At 42.8% G+C, this 20875-nt stretch overlaps 1 protein-coding gene and 1 long non-coding RNA gene across 11 annotated transcripts in view; one reads left to right on the top strand and one right to left on the bottom strand.

Moving 5' to 3' along the window:
• Window positions 1-3954, top strand: part of LOC122428920 — a 37294-nt gene extending 33340 nt beyond the window's left edge. Inside the window, exon 3 of the long non-coding RNA XR_006265846.1 lies at window positions 3762-3954. This is a non-coding gene — a long non-coding RNA (uncharacterized LOC122428920). The remainder of the gene's footprint in view (window positions 1-3761) is intronic.
• The window catches only part of PHLDB2 (pleckstrin homology like domain family B member 2), a 239121-nt gene that overhangs the window by 199719 nt on the left and 18527 nt on the right, over window positions 1-20875 (bottom strand). The window lies entirely within an intron of this gene.

Here is a 20875-nt window from a genome sequence, read left to right as displayed (position 1 = left end):
TCTGGAACCGAACACACAATATCTCTGAGGTGTGCCTGTACTTAAATGTGTTCAGCCTAAGCACCTTTGGACAGAATGTATTTCTATCTTCTCTTCCTGAGAAAGATTGGAAAGGAACAAGCATAATAATTACTGGGGAGCTCTATAACAAGGTCGCAGGTGGGGAGCCCTGTACCAAGGTCACGGGGCAAAGATCTCTGAAGCTGATTAAGACCCATAGAAACTATTTCCATGAGCCTCCAGATTCAAACCCGTCAGTTTCCTGACCCCATATTAGGTAAAATACCTACCCTATTACCCACCTTATAGCATCCTAACCAATCACCTAATGCCACCATTTCAGTAGGAATTTTCACTATCTTGAGGTTATAAAAATTGTCTGAAAGTCATTCAGTCATGTCCAATTCTTTGGACCTCATGGACTACATAGTCCATGAAATTCTCCAGGCCAGAATACTCAAAGCCATGTCACTTCATATTTAAGGAAAATTTTGATTTCTTTCTCCATCACTTTTAAATCCCTTATCTCTAAGAAAATATGTATACACCATTATATCATTCCTACATACCATTCTAGTGTGGGAGTGAAAGTGAAAGTTGTGTCTGACTCTTTGTGACCCCACAGACTATTCAGTCCATGGAAATCTCCAGGCCAGAATACTGCAGTATTACACTATTACAGAAGATCTCCATGGGATCTTCCCAACTCAGGGATCGAACCCAGGTCTCCTGCATTGTAGGCAGATTCTTTACCAGCTAAGCCACCAGGGAAGCCCAAGAATACTGGAGTGGGTAGCCTATTCCTTCTTCAGGGGATCTTCCCGACCCAGGAATTAAACCGGGGTCTGCTGCATTGCAGGCAGATTCTTTACCAGCTGAGCTACGGGGAAGCCCTACAAAAGTTGCCCACTAGCTTTTGCAAAAGAGCTCCACTCTCATCTGAGCTGGGCTGCTATTCTAACAGCGTCTCCTGCTCCAATAAACTTCATTCTCCTTTCATTCTGCCTCAGGTCTGGAAATTCTTTTCCAACCTGCACTCAGACCAGGACAATTACCACTGCCTCCAGGTCAATTGCCAAATCTAAAGGAATGCATATTGTTGAACTGCCCCAGGACTATGGGAAGGTGAAGACTATGGGAGCTTCAAGGGTGAACTGTGCTTACTTTGTACTCTTATGCTGACCTAGAGTCTTTGAGCTCTACATCCAGGCGTATCCATTACAGATCCCTTCCTTCATATTTTTTCTAGGATAGGGAGGGTGCAGTTGATCCAGTGTTTTGGTGAAGAAAGATTTACCTCCAGGAAGCTGGACTTTTTTGGGATACTGTGAAAAATCCCCATTGGATCAACTTGGAGACTGAGGCATAATTGTAGGAATTCTTTGGACCTCATGGACTACATAGTGAATTAATATTTGGTTTATAAAATAGATACCATAGCCCATAAACCATAAATACTTTGGAAGTATTGCAAGGGTAGAAAAGGACTTTCCATACAAATTGAAATGTTGCCCTTTGCACGTTACTAATTGCTTTGCCATCTTCCTTTTCCTGCTTCCTTCCTGCACCACCCCCCACCAAGTTCCACTTAAACGACAGAGAGACACTTAGAATTGCTCCCTGGAAGAAAAGTTATGACAAACCTAGACAGCATATTAAAAAGCAGAGATATTACTTTGCCAACAAAGGTCCGTCTAGTCAAGGCTATGGTTTTTCCAGCGGTCATGTATGGATGTGAGAGTTGGACCATAAAGAAAACTGAGTGCCGAAGAATTGATGCTTTTGAACTGTGGTGTTGGAGAAGACTCTTGAGAGTCCCTTGGACTGCAAGGAGATCCAACCAGTCCATCCTAAAGGAAATCAGTCCTGAATATTCATTGGAAGGACTGATGCTGAAGCTGAAACTCCAATACTTTGGCCATCTAATGTGAAGAACTGACTCATTTGAAAAGGCCCTGATGCTGGGAAAGATTAAAGGCAGGAGGAGAAGGGGACAACAGAGGATGAGATGGTTGGATGGCATCACCGACTTGATGGACGTGAGTTTGAGCAGGCTTCGGGAGTTGGTGATGGACAGGGAAGCCTGGCGTGCTGCAGTCCATGGGGTCACAAAGAGTCAGACACAACTGAGCAACTGAACTGAACTGATACTTAGAATAGGAGGACTCAGGAATGTTTACGTAATAAAGGGGATTCTTGCCCAGATCCTGTATACTCCAAGTATATAGGTAATTTCCCAGTCCACAGTTAAATAGGGCCTAGCCTGAGGGTCACAAAGAGTCAGACACAGCTGAGTGACTGAGCGCGCACACACACACACACACACACAGTTCTTTAAGAGCACCTTCTCAAACAGCAGTCATCAGGATTTCTCATTCCATTTATTCATGAGCATCAGCCCAGGGGCTTGCTCTGTGCTCTACGCTATGCTTAGGGATCTCCTGCCTTTTGCTTTGCTGCAGAGGAGCTCAATTTCTCTGAAAAAGAGCTAAATTTGTCCCGAAGCTTGCATTAGCAGTTCTTCAGGGCTAATTGTATAGCAAAGCAATGAGGAAAACTTAAATACTTTAATTGAGACATTAGTATCATTTCCATAAACTCAATGTACATTCTGAGTTCTCATTAATTTCGCAACAAAGTGTAAATGTAAATGCAACTGTAGAAAAATATACTAATTCTGCTAATTTAGGTATACAGAAAAACAAATCTAAAATAATTGTTCTCTGAGTTAAATTTCAAGCCAAAGCTTCATTATATCCTCTATAATTACATTTCTTGGCCATTCTCTTCTCCTTCTTATGTAACGTCCCAAATAAACCAGATTCCATGCACATGAATTGCATAATGTTAAAAAAATGTACAATTAGAAGATGATTTGGATGAGGCTGCCAAAAATCTGGATTAGCTATCATGTTAGGGTTTCCAAACTCCTTTTCTAACACCTGCTCTGCTATCAGAGTGCTTTGAGTTGTATCATATTCAGATCACACTTTCAGCATCCATACTCTGCATCTTCCCACTCTTACTTTGTGACTCATTAGTCTTTCCAAATTAACATCTACATGCCCTTCTAGGATTTTCTTCCTTGGTTATTCACCTTTTTAAGATAGAGAGTATATAGGGGGAAATGGTCTTGACTAAATAGATTAGACCAGAATTCTTAATGTTTGGTTTCTAAGGGTGTGAACCAACCATGCATCTGGCAAAGGATGCTGCTGCTGCTAAGTCTCTTCAGTCATGTCTGACTGTGTGCGACCCCACAGACAGCAGCCCACCAGGCTCCTCCGTCTCTGGGATTCTCCAGGCAAGAACACTGGAGTGGGTTGCCATTTCCTTCTCCACCGGCAAGGGATAGGTCAAGTCATTTCCCTTTGATCTGTCTGCTCTTTGTTTTCATTTATAAATGATGATGATACCTACTGATAAGATTGTTGGAAGAATGTAGATCTCACCTCTAAATTCATCAGAGCAGTGCTCTGCAATAGTCAGTGCTCAATAACTGACAGCTGTAATTGTCATCATTATTAGGAATTCTTATGACAAAGCCTTTGTATTTTTCCTTATATCTCACATGACATTTTTGTTTGTTTGTTTGTTTGTTTTTGGCTGCACCATTCAACATGTGAGATCTTCCCTTACCAGGGATCGAACCTGTGCCCCCTGCATTTGGAGCATGGAGCCTTAACAACTGGACCACCAGGGAAGTCTCTCACATGACATTTTTAAACATAACTGTTAGTTTGGTCCCCCTCTTTCTGCAGCTCGTTCCTGATGCCATGTCCCTCACATCAGATGCAGGTGGAAGCCAATCCGTCAGGAGTATTTTCCCGGTTCGCGGCTATCCTGTTTGGTTTCCCAGCAGCACAGAGGGGCGGCAAACTGGTGAATGAAACCACACCCAATCTTTGGAGTGGATAAAAGAGCTGGATAACGAAAATATTTCTCTTAGGGCTAGGTTTGGCAAGATTCTCTGTTTAAATTAAAAACACTATGAAGTTTGGGCCTAGAAAATTGAATATTCTTTGAAATAAAAGGAGTTAACATGATAGAGGATGTGGCAGAGCTAGGATATACACGTGACTAAAGTTATTTCAAGTCATCTTTATTTCAGCTTTTTTTAAAGGATGAAAACAGGAAAAAACGCCATGCAAACCACCCCAAACTCCGACAGCAGTGCCCCTTCCCAGGACCCGGTATTTCTTCTCACATTTCTAGTCCTGGCACTTCTTCAGCCAGCACATCTCAAACCAGATGTGCCAAGTCACTCAGCACTTTCATCCCTAGCATTTTCCTATCTGATCGCCATCAGTTTCCCGGAGCTGGAGTGTTGATTAGCCCCAGAACTGATGATCAAATTTATTTGTTTCTTTCGACTTTATTAATTTCTTGAAACACCTAACCATCCCTGAAGGGTCACTAGCCAGAGGGTAACTCTGTAGCCTAATAGCACGTTTAGAGAAACACCTGGTGGGAAACGCATCCCTGCAGCCCAGCACCCGGAAAACGCAGCCTCTCCCAGGTCCCACCTGAGGGCCCTGAGAGCGCTCAGCAGGGAAGGAGGACAGCCAGCAATGGAGTCACTCTGCAGCCACTGGCTTTCTCTTCTCTGCTGGGCCTGTAGTCCTGCGCATTTGGAGCAACAACACGCGAAGGGGTGCAGTCACGGGGCCAGGTGCCACCGGGCAGGTGTCCCTAGACCTTGGCTAAACGGACGGGTCACCTTTGTGCCGAATACAGTCCGCCCTCCACGTCTGCAGACTCAAACAGCTCTGTGTCAAAAATACTTGAAAAAATTCTAGAAAGTTTCAAAAAGCAAACTTGAATCTGCTGCACACCAGCAACTGCATATATCGTTTTGACATTGTACCAGGTGTGATGACTGGAGGACATGGCAACCCACTCCAGTGTTCTTACCTGGAGGATCCCAGGGACGGGGGAGCCTGGTGGGCTGCCGTCTACGGGGTCACACAGTCGGACACGACTGAAGTGACTTAGCAGCAGCAGCAGCAGGTATGATAACTAATCCAGAGATGATTTAACATATATAGGAGGATATGTGTGGGTGATGTGTGTGGGTTATGTGCAAATACTATGCCGTTTTAAAAAAGGAACTTGAGCATCCATGGATTTTGGTATCTGAGGGGAACTTGGAACCAGTCCTTCTGAGGATACTTAGGGATGACTGTATATATAAGCTAAATGCCACTGGCAAGTTTTTCTCTAGGTAAGCCAGTTTGGCTCCTTTGAGTCAACCAATATCAACATAGCTTTTCCAGTGAGAAGTGGGAAAGAAAAGGGGGCACGTAAACAAGTTTCTAACTCAAGAGATGTTGGTGGCAGCATCTGCTATGGGATATTAGGAATAAAGTTAAAAGTCCAACTAGACTTGGTCTGCTATAAAATCTGTTCTGTAGTATATCTCAATAACTTATTGAGAATAAGCATAAACCCTTTGCTTGCTAATTTCCTGATGGGTAAAGCAATTAAGTTTATTTGTTTAATCAACAAACGCTTATTAAGCAGACATTCTGCCAAACAAAGGATATATAAAGACATAAAGATAATAAGTTACTGTCTCTGACTGAAAGAGAAATTCAAGTAAACGAATCACGGCAATCCAACGGCGAGATGATATTCCAGTTGTGGCAGGAAACACAAAGGTGCGGAAGCACACTTCGCAGAGATCTCAGGAGTCAAGGAAAATCCTGCCTGAAAGCCAGCTTCCTCGAAAGGCTGACTTTCTCTGACTTTAAGGTACCCTGAGCACCCTTGGCTGTTCTCCTGTGCGTTTGGGTCTCATACTCTAATGGTCATTGAAGGCAACTGGAAACTCGATAACAATGAGGTTCCTGAGCTCCCACTCCAAGAATTTTTGATTATGCTGCTTTGGAGCAGAGCCTGGGAAATCTTGTTAATTTTTATTAACAAGTTTTGTAGGTGATCCTGCTAAAAGTAGTTCTCAGACTGTACTTTGAACAATGTTGTCGAGAACATTGAATTTCCTTGGTCTCTTTCACCAAGGATTCTTCTCAGACCTTTACAAATTCAACTCTTGCAGCAAAACAGATAGCTTCTTACCCGTTTGCTGCATTGCTTGCTTCTATGCTTAAACCCAGGAAAAACACTCTGGGAATCAGAAGTGTTTGATTCTCAGGAGTGGGAGTGGATAGAGGAGAGGATCTTGGCCCCATCTCTCTGCAGAGAAAACCCAAAGTGCATTCTTTACACACCCCAGCCCTCCTTCAGGAGACAGAGCTGCGGGGCCTCTGAAGAGAGTGAGAGGGAGGTGGTCTGGGCGGTGTTTCATTTATGAAACCCTCCCTGTCCCTGAAGCATGTGGACACAGAAAGCAAACAAGTTAGTTCTCAGGGAGGAGGGAAGCCCTTTGACGCAGAAAGCCACCTTGAATATTCTCTTGGGGGAACTTTTACCTGTGAATTTGAACCAAGAAAAGTGCTAATGCAAATGAAAACGAGAGTTTAGACTTGGCTGGGTCCCTGGCACAAACTTTGTAAGAAGCATGTCATTCTCAGTGTCTAGAGAGACTAGGCTGATCTTGTCATTTATCAGCCCAGGGAACAAAGCTGTAAAAAGCCTGCCAGTTTTGGGGGTGAACCCACAGTCACAGAAACGTGTAGCCTTTGCCATTTAGATGCTACATCCTTTCAAGGGTTTTTCTTTTCTCCCACTTGTCTTCCTTCTAGTCCTTCTCTTTTCCCCTTAAAAAATTATTTTACCTCAAAAATTATAAAGATAATTTATTTTTTAAAAAATATATCAGAAACATAACATTAAATCCTTTTGAAAATGCAACTTATAGAACTTTCCAATATCACATTGAAAAAGACCTTCTTCTGACCAGTCTCCTTTTGAATGATAACAATAATAATATCATAGATTTGGGCCATCAGATCCTTGACTAGCCCATGGGGACTAGGATTTTTATCACTGCTTCCCTCTGCTCATCTTCCAGGTGGAGACTTGGAGCACTGAGATGTCAGATTTTCACTCTTGGTTTCCAATCCCATCTTTATGATATACGAACCATGTAATATTGGCCAGTCACTGCATATCTCTGAGTAAGTTTTCCACTCTTGAGACGGGCACGGTAACACAAGCACTTTGACGGCAGCTCTAGAGCAGCAGAGGCTAAAGTATTTTGTGCATTCTACAGCAGGGTCCCCAACTCGGCATTTACTGCCTGATGATCTGAGGTGGAGCCTATGTAATGATAATAGAAATAAGGTACGTGATCAATGCAATGTGCTTGACTTGCCCTGAAGCCATCTCTTCCCTAAGCCTGCCCTAGTCTGTGGGAAACTGTCTTCCATGAAAGCAGTCCCTGGTGCCAAAAAGCTGGTGACCGCTGCCCTAAAGCATTTTCCTAAATGTGTTCCTTTAGTCTTACTCTTATAACCCGGTGTGTGTGTGTGTGTGTGTGTGGTGTGCCTGAGCCAAACGATTTGTTATTTCTGGAAAGAAAATATAGTGTGAGAGTCACAGAGTCTCAGAGGACAGCCATTTTATATTTGCATTAAAAAATAATAACAAGTGTCAAACTAAATTCACAAAGTCTTACTAATTGGTACTCACTGAGGAAAAGGTTACCTACACATAAATGCACACACTGGGAAAATCAGAGAAAAAATAATGTGCAAACAAAGATCTAAATACTTGCTGAGAGGTGATAAATGCTTCCCCAGACAGACTTTCTACATCCCAAAGGAGCCTGCTATCTGAAAAAATACATTGATGATGTAATGGGAACCTTTTCCAGAGGAAGCACCTTCTGCTGAGGGAAACGTGGGCCTCTGGCCACAACCAGTGATTTTCAGCATGTGTCTCTGGCCTGTCCTCATTACCTCAGTTTTCCATTTATGAATTGATGACTCTGCTCCTTTCTCTAAAATACTGCATAGGAGTACTGGAAAATGAAGTAAATTTTGTGGAATTATATGAGAGGCTAAAAGATGAAGTAAGTAAAATTCAACAATAGATTTTCATGGGTGAATTTATCTTCGAACTGCTGAGATACAGTGGCAATCACCAAATATACTCAACCCAGCAGGATTCTTAATCTCTGTCTCACTAAACCATCTGTGTTTCATCAGTTCTCACCCATCTGCCCAAACACTGAACAGAGAAGCTAAAGATCACACAGCTTCGAGATGGAACAACACACAGAGGGTCGATTGGAAACTTTCCAAAGCAACAGGTTATAGACAGTGATGCACAACCAGGGTCCTAGGAGCAAGTATACGATTTTCATAGGCGCGCTTTTCAACCTGGGACATCTCGGACACAAGGAAGCCAACTCTAACATCCCTGTCCCTTGAACATGCTTGAACGTGCTTCAGCATGCCATCAGCCCTTTGGCTCTGTTATCTGGGAATATATTGATGAGACTCCAACAAAAGCTTGATCTAAAGCTACAACATATTCAGATTGGGATAAAAACAGATGATGAAATTGGGCAGTGGCTTGTGAGGCCAAAGAGCTTGTCCTTATAATCTCTGGGGTGTTGTAATACGGGGAGAGGATGGAGTCTGACAGCTTCACCAAGGAAGGCTTTGGACTGAAGTGGAAATGTTTATTTGGACTTTGGGTTCCTTCAGATACCATCAGGCTCTAATAATTTGGACTGGCTTCCCCATCCTCCTTTTGACTTAGGTGCTTAAAGGAACTTGAAGGGAATACATCTCTCTCTCCCACAGAGCAAGCCACATCCAAACACATAGGGTTTCACACACAGTACTGAGGTCACTTACTCACTGAACAAAAGTCAAACCCACAGGGATACTGATGAATGCTGCCCTTAGGTCATAAATAACAGTCCTGTTACATTGGCTCTTCACTAACAACTTCCATCTGCCAACACTCACGGCTGCATGTCTGATCACAGGTCAGAGGTGAAAGGGAGGCAGCCGTTCACTGAAGGCATTGTTTTCACTGGTCCATAATTAAAGACTCAAGACGTTGCTCATCAGTGGCCAGAGGGCTCCGCAGGCGTTTTGTGAATCTCTTCCTCTGGCAATATGAGAGTGGGAGTTAGTTGGATGGTATGCTGAAGCATTCCAGACATGAGTCTGAGCATTGTCTCTGAGGATCTCTGCACGTAGGTCCAGCACAACGATGCAAAATAAGCGGGCAAGGCAGAGCAAACTCGAGGAACACAGGCGGTTTGGAGTGATGAAGTTTTGCAGGAAGACATTTAAATCCCCAGCAGTTGTATGGCCCTTTATTCAGCAAGGGGCCCTTAACATTGCTGTGGCAGTAATTCATATATTTGTGGCCAGATCAGAGGGGAGGGTGGGGACTGACTGGCTAGCTGATGGGTAGACTTGCCGCTCTCCAGATCTCCTCTACTGTCCCTGAATTCTTGTGGCTGGTGAGTTTCATTGTTTTCATTCATGGGGTAGCGGTTAGTCTAGGAGAGGGAAGGGTCCTCTTCAGGTCATCTTTTTAGCACCAGACTCGCACCAACTGCCCCTTACACTGTCTTTCTCTACAAATGCATCATAAGCTTAGTCTGCCATTTACAGAAAATAATAACCTGACTTCAATGCAGAAAAACATTTGTTATAAGCTATATATACACATAGGTAACTTAGCTGTTGAACTCAGGTTGACTCAACAGGGTTGGCTTTTTAAAAAACTGTTTATTTTATATTGGGGCATAGTTTATTAACAGCATTGTGATAGTTTCAGGTGTAGAGTAAAATTATTCAGTTATACATATATCTGTTCTTTTTCAAATTAGTTCCCCATTTAGGTTGTTACATAATACTGAGCAGAGTTCCCTGTGCCATACAGTAGGTCCTTGTTGGTTGTTTATTTTAAATATAGCAGTGTGTACATGGCCATCCCCAACTCCCTAACTAGCCTTTCCCCCAATTTCTCCCCGTCAACAGGATTTTATGTTAAAACCTCCTAGTTCTCCTCAACAAATATCATCACTTTGTAATTCTGCACCACAGCAACCCAGTTTCCAGTCATGATTCCCTAAAACTAAATGATATAACTTGCTTGTACATTACTCAGGTTAGTAAAAATTTATTTCTTAAGTCCTTTCTATAAGGGAAAAGTATATTCACTTGCTGCTCTCTGCTCTTGTTTTTTCCTAATTTTCTTTTGGGCACTTCCCATCAGATCAGTTATCTCTCTTTCTGATTCTCTTTTTCTAATTTACCTTCCAATCTTCACCCTTTGGGGCTTCCCTGGTGGCTCAGAGGGTAAAGAATCTGCCTGCAGGGCAGAAGACCTGGGTTCAATCCTGGGTTGGGAAGATCCCCTGGAGAAGGGAATGGCTACCCACCCAGTATTCTTGCTGGAGAATTCTGTGGGCAGAGGAGCCTGGTGGGCTGCAGACTATGGGGTTGCAGAGAGCAGGGCATGACTGACAGACTAACACACAACACCTCAGCCTTTAGCTCATCCCGGCTCCGTAAATTCTACCTGCTTCCCCTGTGAGACGCAACTCACGTACCTCTCAACCTGGAACTTAGAAAATCAAGCCTAACGCATTACAGAAATTAAAACCTCTACAGACAAATTGGTAGCGACACTGTAAAAAATGATATTCTGGAGAACAGCAGCTACAACAAGACAAATATTTCCCATTGCTGATAAATGCAGTGGACCTGTGACAATAGCTAAGGGGATAGCTATTGAGAATGGGATCAATGATAATCATCCTGGTTACCATTTGCTGAGCTTTCTCTGTGCCAGACATAGTTCTGAGCACTTTACATCTTATTTAATCTGACAACAACTAAATGAAGTCACAATTATCATCTACATTTTCAGATGAGGAAAGTAAGTTTTTTTATGTTTCACCGGCTATAAAGTGGTAGAGTGATTTAAACCTTTGACTGCAAGAATTTAGAACAAAACAAACAAAAGACAAAAACCCTCTGCTCACAGTGAAAAGGCCTGTTTTCGGTCTTGAGTTCTGTCACCAGTAATATTTGATTCGCTGGTTTAGTAGCAACAATCTGCAAGAGGTCAATGTGGAAAATAGCAAATTTTTACAGGTACCCTTTCACTGGCATGAGGGGTTCAGACCATGAGCATAAACTAAGGCAAGGAATTGTATGAGGAAGTATGAGGAATTGTGCTTTATCCCAAACTGAACACAGCTTTACTCCACTTATCTGCACCCAAATCCTTTGGTGCGTCAAGTCCTAAGTAAAATCTCACCTTCATAGACCTGGGAAAAGTTCCCTGTATATAATACAGTGAATTACCTGGAATATTTTACAATAACCTACAAGGGAAAAGAATCTGAAAAAGAATATATATAATATATATAAGTATATAATGTATATATGTAAATCACTGTGCTGTACACCCCAAACTAACATGATATTATAACTCATCTCTGCTTCATTTAAAAAGTGCTTTAGAAATAAAAAATCTCTTGATTTTTTTGTTCATGATTCCCTGTCTTAAATCAAGGTGACCACTATTCTAATCTGACCAGAATAACCAAATAAGGACTTTGAGACCAGATGTCCTAGTGAGGTGACTTTCTTAGTTGATGCAATGCACTGAAGGGATGTCTTTGCTTTAATACCCCAAGGATATCTGTGCCCCTGCAGCCCCTCATGCCTAGTAAGAACCCAGTATGGGTTTGCCAAATAAAAGAATGCCTTGCCTTAGTTTATGCCAAGTTGGGAAAATGGTGCATTTGTCCAGGCTGGAATATTCCACATTTCACAAGCTTTTTTAGAGCAGATGTTAAGTAGGGCCCTTCAGAGGCTCTGTGAACCCTCTGAAATTACATGCAAAATTCTGTATTTACACGTGGGAATTTTTGTGAGGGTCTTTAGCATTCATCAAAATTTTAAGAAGATTCTTGAACCAAATTATTTAAGAATCACTGCTTCATGGTTTACAAAACAGTTATGCTTAATTATTTTGCTTGATCATGTCAATGTCATGAGAAAGATAATGATCCTTAATTTACAGAAGAAGAAAATTTGAAATTGAGAAAGATGGCACAGGTATTAAATTTAAAAGCCTGGTGTTCTGGCTCCAGACTTCTGTTCTTTCCATTTGCAGTGTGTGTGTGTGTGTATTTGCAGAAAAAGAAACAACAATGAAATGTTAAGTGGATTCTACATGACTGATCAGAGATGGGATCTTCTCCCCATCAAGAGTCAACAGGTAGGTCCATGTCTTCCCAGCCACCTACTGGCTTCAATGCTTGGGGAATTGGCTCTGGTCAGCACAAGTCCTAATGCCTCCATGGATTGTTAACCCAGCAGAGAGATTTAAGAAGCAGGAAAGAAGACACATCAATTACTTTTGAGCCGTAGCTTCTTTATCTATATAACAAAGTTTACAAAATCACTTACTCCGACCTGAATACATTTCTTTCTCATTTTAAAGGCAGCTGAAGGCGTTAAGTTATTTCTAGATCGATCGTCTTTCCTGGATGATTTGTACTACCTGACGTCTGGGACTCATTTTCTCATTTGAAGAGTGAGGGCTTTAGGACCAGATTATTTCGTGGATGACTTTTAGCTCTGAAGAGCTCTGTCTGTAATACTGTTGTGGGAGAAGTGATTAAGGTGGGGGAAGGGAAAGTATATAAGCATGGAAGCAGCCACTTTATCAGGGCTCCTCGAGCCATGACTTCGCGTTATCTTCCTTCACTGGTGTTTGGGTTCATCCGGGTTTTTTGCTCACTGCACCCTGAGTGCCAGCATCACCGTTTTCTCCCGCCACCTCAGGTGTCCATCGTCAGTTTAGGGCCCTTCACGTAGGGGCGCTGGCGGAGGGAGCCGGGCGAGGACGCTCGCTGCCTGCGCATTTCCTCCATCCTCCGGCTCGTTCCCCTGGACGCTGGAGGGTGTTGGTTTGACGACCTGTGTAGGCTTTTCAGTCGGTGATTCTGCAAGTCCTCCTCAGGATTATATCACCCAGGGATTAACACGTTCTCACACAGCCAGGACAATTTAAGGCTTGGAAGACTGAATCTGACTCATGAAAAGTAAGGGGAGTTAGAGTTCAAGTCTGAGCAAGCGGGCTTTATTTCCTGCTCTTTGGGATCCCAGTTATCTTGTTGCACAACTCTGGGACGTGCCCATCTGCTGTCTTCCCTATTAAAGGAGTCCCTGGAGCACAGTTTTAACACATCGTGGTAGGAGTAGCGCCCCCTGGAGCCGAACGATGCTACTGCCCTGCTTGTGATGCTTCGAGTACCTTCATTTCAACTCAGAGAAGTTAACATCATCTGGAGGCTGAAAACTGAGGGTTGGGGAGTACTTTCATCATGGTGCCCTTAGAAAACCTGGCAGAATTCCATATCAGCGTGCGTGTGTGTGTGTGCGTGTGTGCATGTGCGCGTGCGTGTATGCGTGCGTGCGCGCGCGTGTGTGTGCGCGTGCGTGTGCGTGCGTGCTTGTGTGCGTGTGCGTGTGTGCACTCAGTTGTGTCTGGCTCTTTGCGACCCTGTGGACTATAGCTGTCCACCAGGCGCCTCTGTCCACGGGATTTTCCAGGCAAGAATACTGGAGTGGGTTGCCATTCTCTTCTCTAGGGGATCTTCCTGACCCAGGGACTGAACCCACATCTCCGGAGTCTCTGGCATTGCAGGTGGATTCTTTACCACTGAGCTACCGGGGAAGCAAGGACAAAAATGGGATTGACAAAGAAGAGAGGCTAGGTTGGAGTTGGGAGTGATGAGTAATTTCTAAGTCCAGACTGCTAACCAAGTTTACCACCAGACACAGAAAAATGTACAGACGACTATTTTACTCTACATTCTTTGACTTTATATGTTATATAGTGAAACTCTTGGCTGTTGGAGTTATTTTGGTCAGTTGTATGGAATAAGGTGGTTACAAGTGGTTTCAGGAGTTAATGGATTTCTTTGCTCAGTTTCCATGTGACCAGTTTACCATTTATAAAAACTATTTCCTGGCTACCAACCAATGGCCAAGAACTTCCCAAACATGACTTCATTGAATCCTCCCAGTAACCCTTTGAGGTAGGTGTTATTATCCATCTCTATTTTATAAACAGAAAGTTGGATTTCCAAGATGTTTATAACTTGCCCAGGATCACACAACTTAAGTAGCAATGTTAGTGGTCAAATCAGATTTGTCTGATTCTAAAGTTGTGCTGTTAGCAGAACACCAAACTGCTTCCTATTTAGGCATTATGTTTTCTTGAGCAAATATAGCCATAATTGTTTGTTTACTGGCAGTAGAAGTAGTGACAGTAATGATAGCAACATATATGGAGCTCATGTGCTAGGAACTGTCCTAACACTTTATAATTTATCTAATAATTAATCCCTTGTTAAAGCTTACATTGTAGAGTCGGGCCCCATTTATGGATGAGGAAGACGTGGAGAGGTTGAGAAACTGGCCCAAAGTCACTCGATTCACTGGTAAGGGGAGGAGCTGGCTCTAAGCCAGAAGGTTGGGCTCCAGAGCCTATGCAGGCCATTGGAGACTAGAGTAGGTTGTCAAAGAGGTAAGTCATTCAGTGGCTTATCAGAAAACCCATTGTCCTGTTTAGACTGGTCTAGGCTTGCACTAGGCAGAGTTTCTGAAGAAGAGATGGCACTCTAGGAGAGAAAAGCGCTAGTGAGTCAATGAGAGAAATCTCTAAGTCCTTGGTTTTCATTGCCTGCTTGAACAACACACCCGGTTACAGGCAAGGTCTTAGAGCCAAGGGCAGCTCTGCGGTCCTGCCTTTCCCTGGGGGCGCCCACGGCAGTGCTGGCTGGGGGCATGGGGGAAGATGGGCCCGTGGAGTGACACAGCCTGCGTCCGGAGAGCAGGCAGTTTTAATTTTCCCTCTTCTCTTGTCATGTAGATGGATGTCTCTCCTTTTTCAGAAAAGTGAAATCAACTCTCGAGAATTCTTAGGAAATAGAGGGTTTTGAATCTGCCATGCTTATGAATCTGCTGAGAGCACTGGGAAGTGAGGCTTCTTTTTTTGCACATGAAGTCATATTTTAACCGAAACCAAAAGGAAAAAAAAAAAAAGAGAGAGAGAGACTTGAGAGTCTGTGGGGATCAGAGCTGGGTATTGTGTTACAGAAATTTTCCATTTCAGACACAAACTACATACAGTGGTATGTGGGCCAAAAAAGGCAGAGAGAGACTCCAGGAGGGCCTGAAGAAATAATGCCTCCTCCTTTAATCCCAAGGAGTGTGTCCAGATTCTGGGGGAGGGCTGTGCAGAGGGTCTGGATCAGATCTCACTCAAAAGTCTGGGATTAGAGTGATGATGATGCCAGCTGCATCACAGAGCTTAACTTCTCAGAGCTCCCTAAAATGCAAGCGTTAATTTCTCAGTGACTTGGTTTCCAATATCTGAAAATGAGACAACACCTCAAAATTTGTTGGGAGTAGTAAAAATGGTGTGAATAGCGGTATGATAAGGCTAGTTATAGTATTATTAAGCAATACTTACGCTAACAATGATTGAAGCCTTATATGCATGAACCACTGTGTTTAAAGCTTTCTAAACATTATCTCATTTAATTCTCTCAACTTGATGAGATCAGTAATATTATTTTTTGTAAATTTGTACCTGAGGAAACTACAGTTTAGAAAAGCTAAAGATTGACTTGAACAAGCTCATAACTTTAAGTGGTGAGCTTGAGTCTCAAATGTTAGTCTGGCACCTATGAATTGACACCTATCCTGCCTCCCCAAGGAAAGGCCAACCTTGGCCCCCACTGCTCTGGTCCCAAGCTAAATCTTGTGGGAGCAATAGGGGACATCACTCGATTGATAATGTGTTATGTTGACCAGCGCCCCCCGCACCCCCCCATCCTGTTTTTCAGCAGTGCTCCTTTCAAGTTAACATGGAAGCCCTATTTTAAAGAAGTGTTGGATTGGTTTTCCAGGAACATAAACTGGTCTTGGTTCCTTGAGCTCAATTCTGAAATGCGTATTGCCTCCAGCAGTGCTTCTTATGGTTGTTCAGTATCCCTAAGCAGCAACATTGGCGTCACCAGGAAGCTGGCAGGAAATGTAAATTGTCTGCCCCTGCCCAGATGTGCTGAGTTGGAAACCCTGAGGGTGGAGCTCAGCAATGCATGTTTTAACAACCCCACAAGCTGGTTCTGATGCAGCTGAAGTCTGAGAGCCACTGGCCGCTGGGGCAGATGAAGGAAAGAGTTAAATCAGGACTAGAGGTCTCTGATTCTTAACAGCTGCTAGTGACTCACTCTCCGCAGTCATTCCCTTCTGGGTTTCTGTCCTTTTTAGGATGAAGGATTTGCTCGCATCCCATCATGTGTGAAAAATTACATCAACAGTGTCCATTCCTTTCTGAATCGATGTCCATGAGGAGACTTTGAGCTTTATCCCCTCCTGTGTGCAACATAGCCCCCTCTGTTTTTAGAACCACTTGCTCATTTTCCAGTCTGGATGATTAACTTCAAGTTACCATCATACCAGAAGCAAAAAAATAAGCTGTAATAAAACTGTGGTTCTAGGTTGAACCGAACGATTGCAAATTGGGGTTGTGTCTCCAAATCTGCTTATTCCTGAAGGTTCTGAACAGTGCAGCTACGTACAAGCCAAGGGGCATCTGGTCCCCCCTCTCCTCCCCACCCTGCCTAAAATTGGTGACAGAGAGTGAAGCAACTAAAGCTGAAGATGGGGAGAATCGTTGCTTCAGTTATTTAGTACAAGCTCTGACTCAGACTTGTTTGCTTCCCAGGATCACTGGTCCCACATATCTCTCAGTGGGAAACCTAAAATTGAATACACATCCCAGAAAAAAGAAAATGGGATAGGTTTTCTTCCCTATAGTTCCTTCTCCTGAGACTGGTGTGAGATGGGCCTCCAGTCCAACACAAATCTGCCAATAAAATTAACTCTGAGTTTGCTAGATTGTTTGGAGAAGGAAATGGCAACCCACTCCAGTATTCTTGCCTGGAGAATTCCATGGACAGAGGAACCTGGCAGGCTACAGTCCATAGGGCCTCAAGAGCCGGGCACGACTTAGCTCTATCTTTCTTTACTAGATTGTTACAAAAGCCCTTCTTGTTATCTGAGATACTACTTTTCCTAATTGAAAAAATAGTGGGAAATTCTGCTTGACCTTGCCAGAAAATGGAAACCATAGTTATTGATGTGACCTGTCTTTGGGATAGAAGTACATTTTCTTTTATTTCAACAAAGGTTTACTAACATTAAGTTCTGGTTGAAGGGGTTTCCAGAGTCCCTCTTATATCTCCAAATAAGGTAAAATAAGAATTTTAAAAATGTGAGCATGGTTTCTGTTGCCAGAAACTGTTTTTGAGTTTCAAAAGAGTTTCGCTCAGCACTTTGGGCTGCTATCTGGTCTTCTTTTAATTCACTGCAGACGTACTGAAGAATTTAAGTCATGAGCACAAGTTAGCAACGTGCAAATGAAGGCAAGAAGTGTTACGGGTTTAAAACCTGACATAGTGGGAGTGGAGACTCAGCCTAGCAATGCCCTTCCTGAGAGCCTCTGACAGAGGTGTCACGGCTGCAGACTGAATTCAGTCAGGGAGAGCAACACTGGGGCTGCTCTGCCCCTCCCTGGCTGACAGGCACACAGGTTCTCTGCCCCTCAAGACCCTCACCTTACAGATTGCGTGGTGTTTCTCTCATGAACCCACAATAAATATTTTACCTCAACATAAAATTTTGAACAACAGGTTTGGAGAGAGAAAAATCCAAGTCCAGTGTCCTGCATTCTCTCTTAATAGCTGTGTGTCCTTGGACAAGTAACTTAACCTCTTTGAGACTACTTTAAATAAGTAGGGATAAAAATAATCACCTATAAATTAGGGACAAAAATAATCACTGCAAAGAGTTGCTATGAAGACTGATTTGGATAATGTCTAATGTTGGCATTTAGTAGCAGTTAGTGTTATTTTTGCCATCTCAAATTCAGTTGGTTCAAACAGTAAATTTAATGTTTAAACAAATATTCCCTGATGCTTATATATATATATATACATATATATATATATATATATCAGTTCAGTTCAGTCGCTCAGTGGTGTCCAGCTGTTTGCGACCCCATGGACTGCAGCATGCCAGGCCTTCCTGTCCATCACTCCTGGAGTTTACTCAAACTCATATCCATCGAGTCAGTGATGGAATCCAACCATCTCATCCTCTGTCATCCCCTTCTCCTCCCGCCTTCAATCTTTCTCAGCATCTGGGGCTTTTCAATGAGTCAGTTATTCACATCAGGTGGCCAAAGTATTGGAGTTTCAGCTTCAGCATCAGTCCTTCCAATGAACACCCAGGACTGATCTCCTTTAGGATGGACTGGTTGGATCTCCTTGCAGTCCAAGGGACTCTCAAGAATCTTCTCCAACATCACAGTTCAAAAGCATCAATTTTTCGGTGCTCAGCTTTCTTTATGGTCCAATTCTCACAACCATACATAACTACTGGAAAAACCATAGCCTTGACTACACGGACCTTTGTTTGCAAAGTAACGTCTCTGCTTTTTAATATGCTGTCTAGGTTGGTCTTAACTTTTCTTCCAAGGAGTAAGTGTCTTTTTATTTCATGGCTGCATTCACCATCTGCAGTGATTTTGGAGCCCCCAAAATAAAGTCTTTTACTGTTTCCATTGTTTCCCCATCTATTTGCCACGAAGTGATGGGACCAGATGCCATGATCTTAGTTTCCTGAATGTTGAGTATTAAGCCAACTTTTTCACTCTCCTCTTTCACTTTTATCAAGAGGCTCTTTAGTTCTTCTTCACTGTCTGCCATAAGGGTGGTGTCATCTGCATATCTGAGGTTATTGATATTTCTCCCAGCAATCTTGATTCCAGCTTGTGCTTCATCCAGTCCAGCATTTCTCATGATGTATTCTGCATATAAGTTAAATAAGCAGGGTGACAATATACAGCCTTGATGCACTGCTTTTCCTATTTGGAACCAGTCTGTCGTTCCATGTCCAGTTCTAACTGTTGCTTTCTGACCTGCATACAGCTTTCTCAAGAGGCAGGTCAGGTGGTCTGGTATTCCCATCTCTTACAGAATTTTCCACAGTTTTTTATGATCCACACAGTCAAAGGTTTTGGCATAGTCAATAAAGCAGAAATAGATGTTTTTCTGGAACTCTCTTGCTTTTTCGATGATCCAGAGGATGTTGGCAATTTGACCTCTGGTTCCTCTGCCTTTTCTAAATCTAGCTTGAACATCAGGAAGTTCATGGTTCATGTACTGTTGAAGCCTGGCTTGGAGAATTTTGAGCATTACTTTACTAGCATGTGAGATGAGTGCAATTGTGCAGTAGTTTGAGCATTCTTTGGCATTGCCTTTCTTTGGATTGGAATGAAAACAGACCTTGTCCAGTCCTGTGGCCACTGCTGAGTTTTCCAAATTTGCTGGCATAGTGAGTGCAGCACTTTCACAGCATCATCTTTCAGGATTTGAAATAGCTCAACTGGAATTCCATCACCTCCACTAGCTTTGTCTGTAGTGATGCTTCCTACGGCCCACTTGACTTCACATTCTAGGATGTCTGGCTCTAGGTGAGTGATCACACCATCGTGATTATCTGGGTCATGAAGATCTTTTTTGTATAGTTCTTCTGTGTATTCTTGCCACCTCTTCTTAATATCTTCTGCTTCTGTTAGGTTCATACCATTTCTGTCCTTTATTGAGCCCATGTTTGCAAGAAATGTTCCCTTGGTATCTCTAATTTTCTTGAAGAGATCTCTAGTCTTTCCCATTCTATTGTTTTCCTCTCTTTCTTTGCACTGATCCCCGAGGAAGGCTTTCTTATCTCTCCTTGCTATTCTTTGGAACTCTGCATTCAAATGGGTATATCTTTCCTTTTCTCTTTTGTTTTTGGCTTCTCTTCTTTTCACAGCTATTCGTAAGGCCTCCTCAGACAGCCATTTTGCTTTTTTGCATTTGTTTTTCTTGGGGATGGTCTTGATCCCTGTCTCTTGTACAATGTCACAAACCTCTGTCCATAGTTCTTCAGGCACTCTATCAGATCTAATCCCTTGAATCTATTTATCACTTCCACTGTGTAGTCATAAGGGATTTGATTTAGGTCATACCTGAATGGTCTAGTGGTTTTCCCTACTTTCTTCAATAAGTCTGAATTTGGCAATAAGGAGTTCATGATCTGAACCACAGTCAGCTCCCAGTCTTATTTTTGCTGACTATGTATATCTTCTCCATCTTTGGCTGCAAAGAATATAATCAATCTGATTTCAGTGTTGACCATCTGGTGATGTCCACGTGTAGAGTCTTCTCTTGTGTTGTTGGAAGAGGGTGTTTGCTATGACCAGTGCGTTCTCTTGGCAAAACTCTGTTACCCTTTGCCTTGCTTCATATGTGTATATATATGTATATGCCTATATATGAGTTGTGATTATGAATTATGATTTTCTGCCTAAAAAATCCCATGGACAGAGGAGCCTAGCAAGCTACAGTCCACAGGGTCACAAAGAGTTGGACATGACGAATGACTGAGCATGCACGCATCATACACTCATTGTGATTTCCTTCTCCAGGGGTTTTCCCAACCCAGGGATCAAACCTGGGTCTCCAGCATTGCCAGTCAAATTCTTTGCCATCTGAGCTACCAGGGAAACCCTACATACACTCATACATGAGACAAATATATAATAAGAAATAGATATGTAAAATCACATTTTTACTCCAGACAGCTCTGAAAAGCAGTAAATTTTCTCTTTTCTTTCTTCCTTGAACTTCACTGTGAACTCAGGAGACATACTCCTAGCATTACATCTTACATCCTGAGTGATGCTTACAAGCTAAAGATGGCCTAGACCCCACATTGGTAAGACCCATTGGCAAAGTACAGGTTGTTCCATCTGTCTTGCTGGTGTCTAGCAGATCACAAAATCACTTTCATGGTTTTAT

The sequence above is a fragment of the Cervus canadensis genome, chromosome 27 (assembly GCF_019320065.1).
Source record: "Cervus canadensis isolate Bull #8, Minnesota chromosome 27, ASM1932006v1, whole genome shotgun sequence".
Taxonomy (NCBI): Eukaryota; Metazoa; Chordata; class Mammalia; order Artiodactyla; family Cervidae; genus Cervus; species Cervus canadensis.
This window is presented reverse-complemented; position numbering and strand designations above follow the sequence as displayed.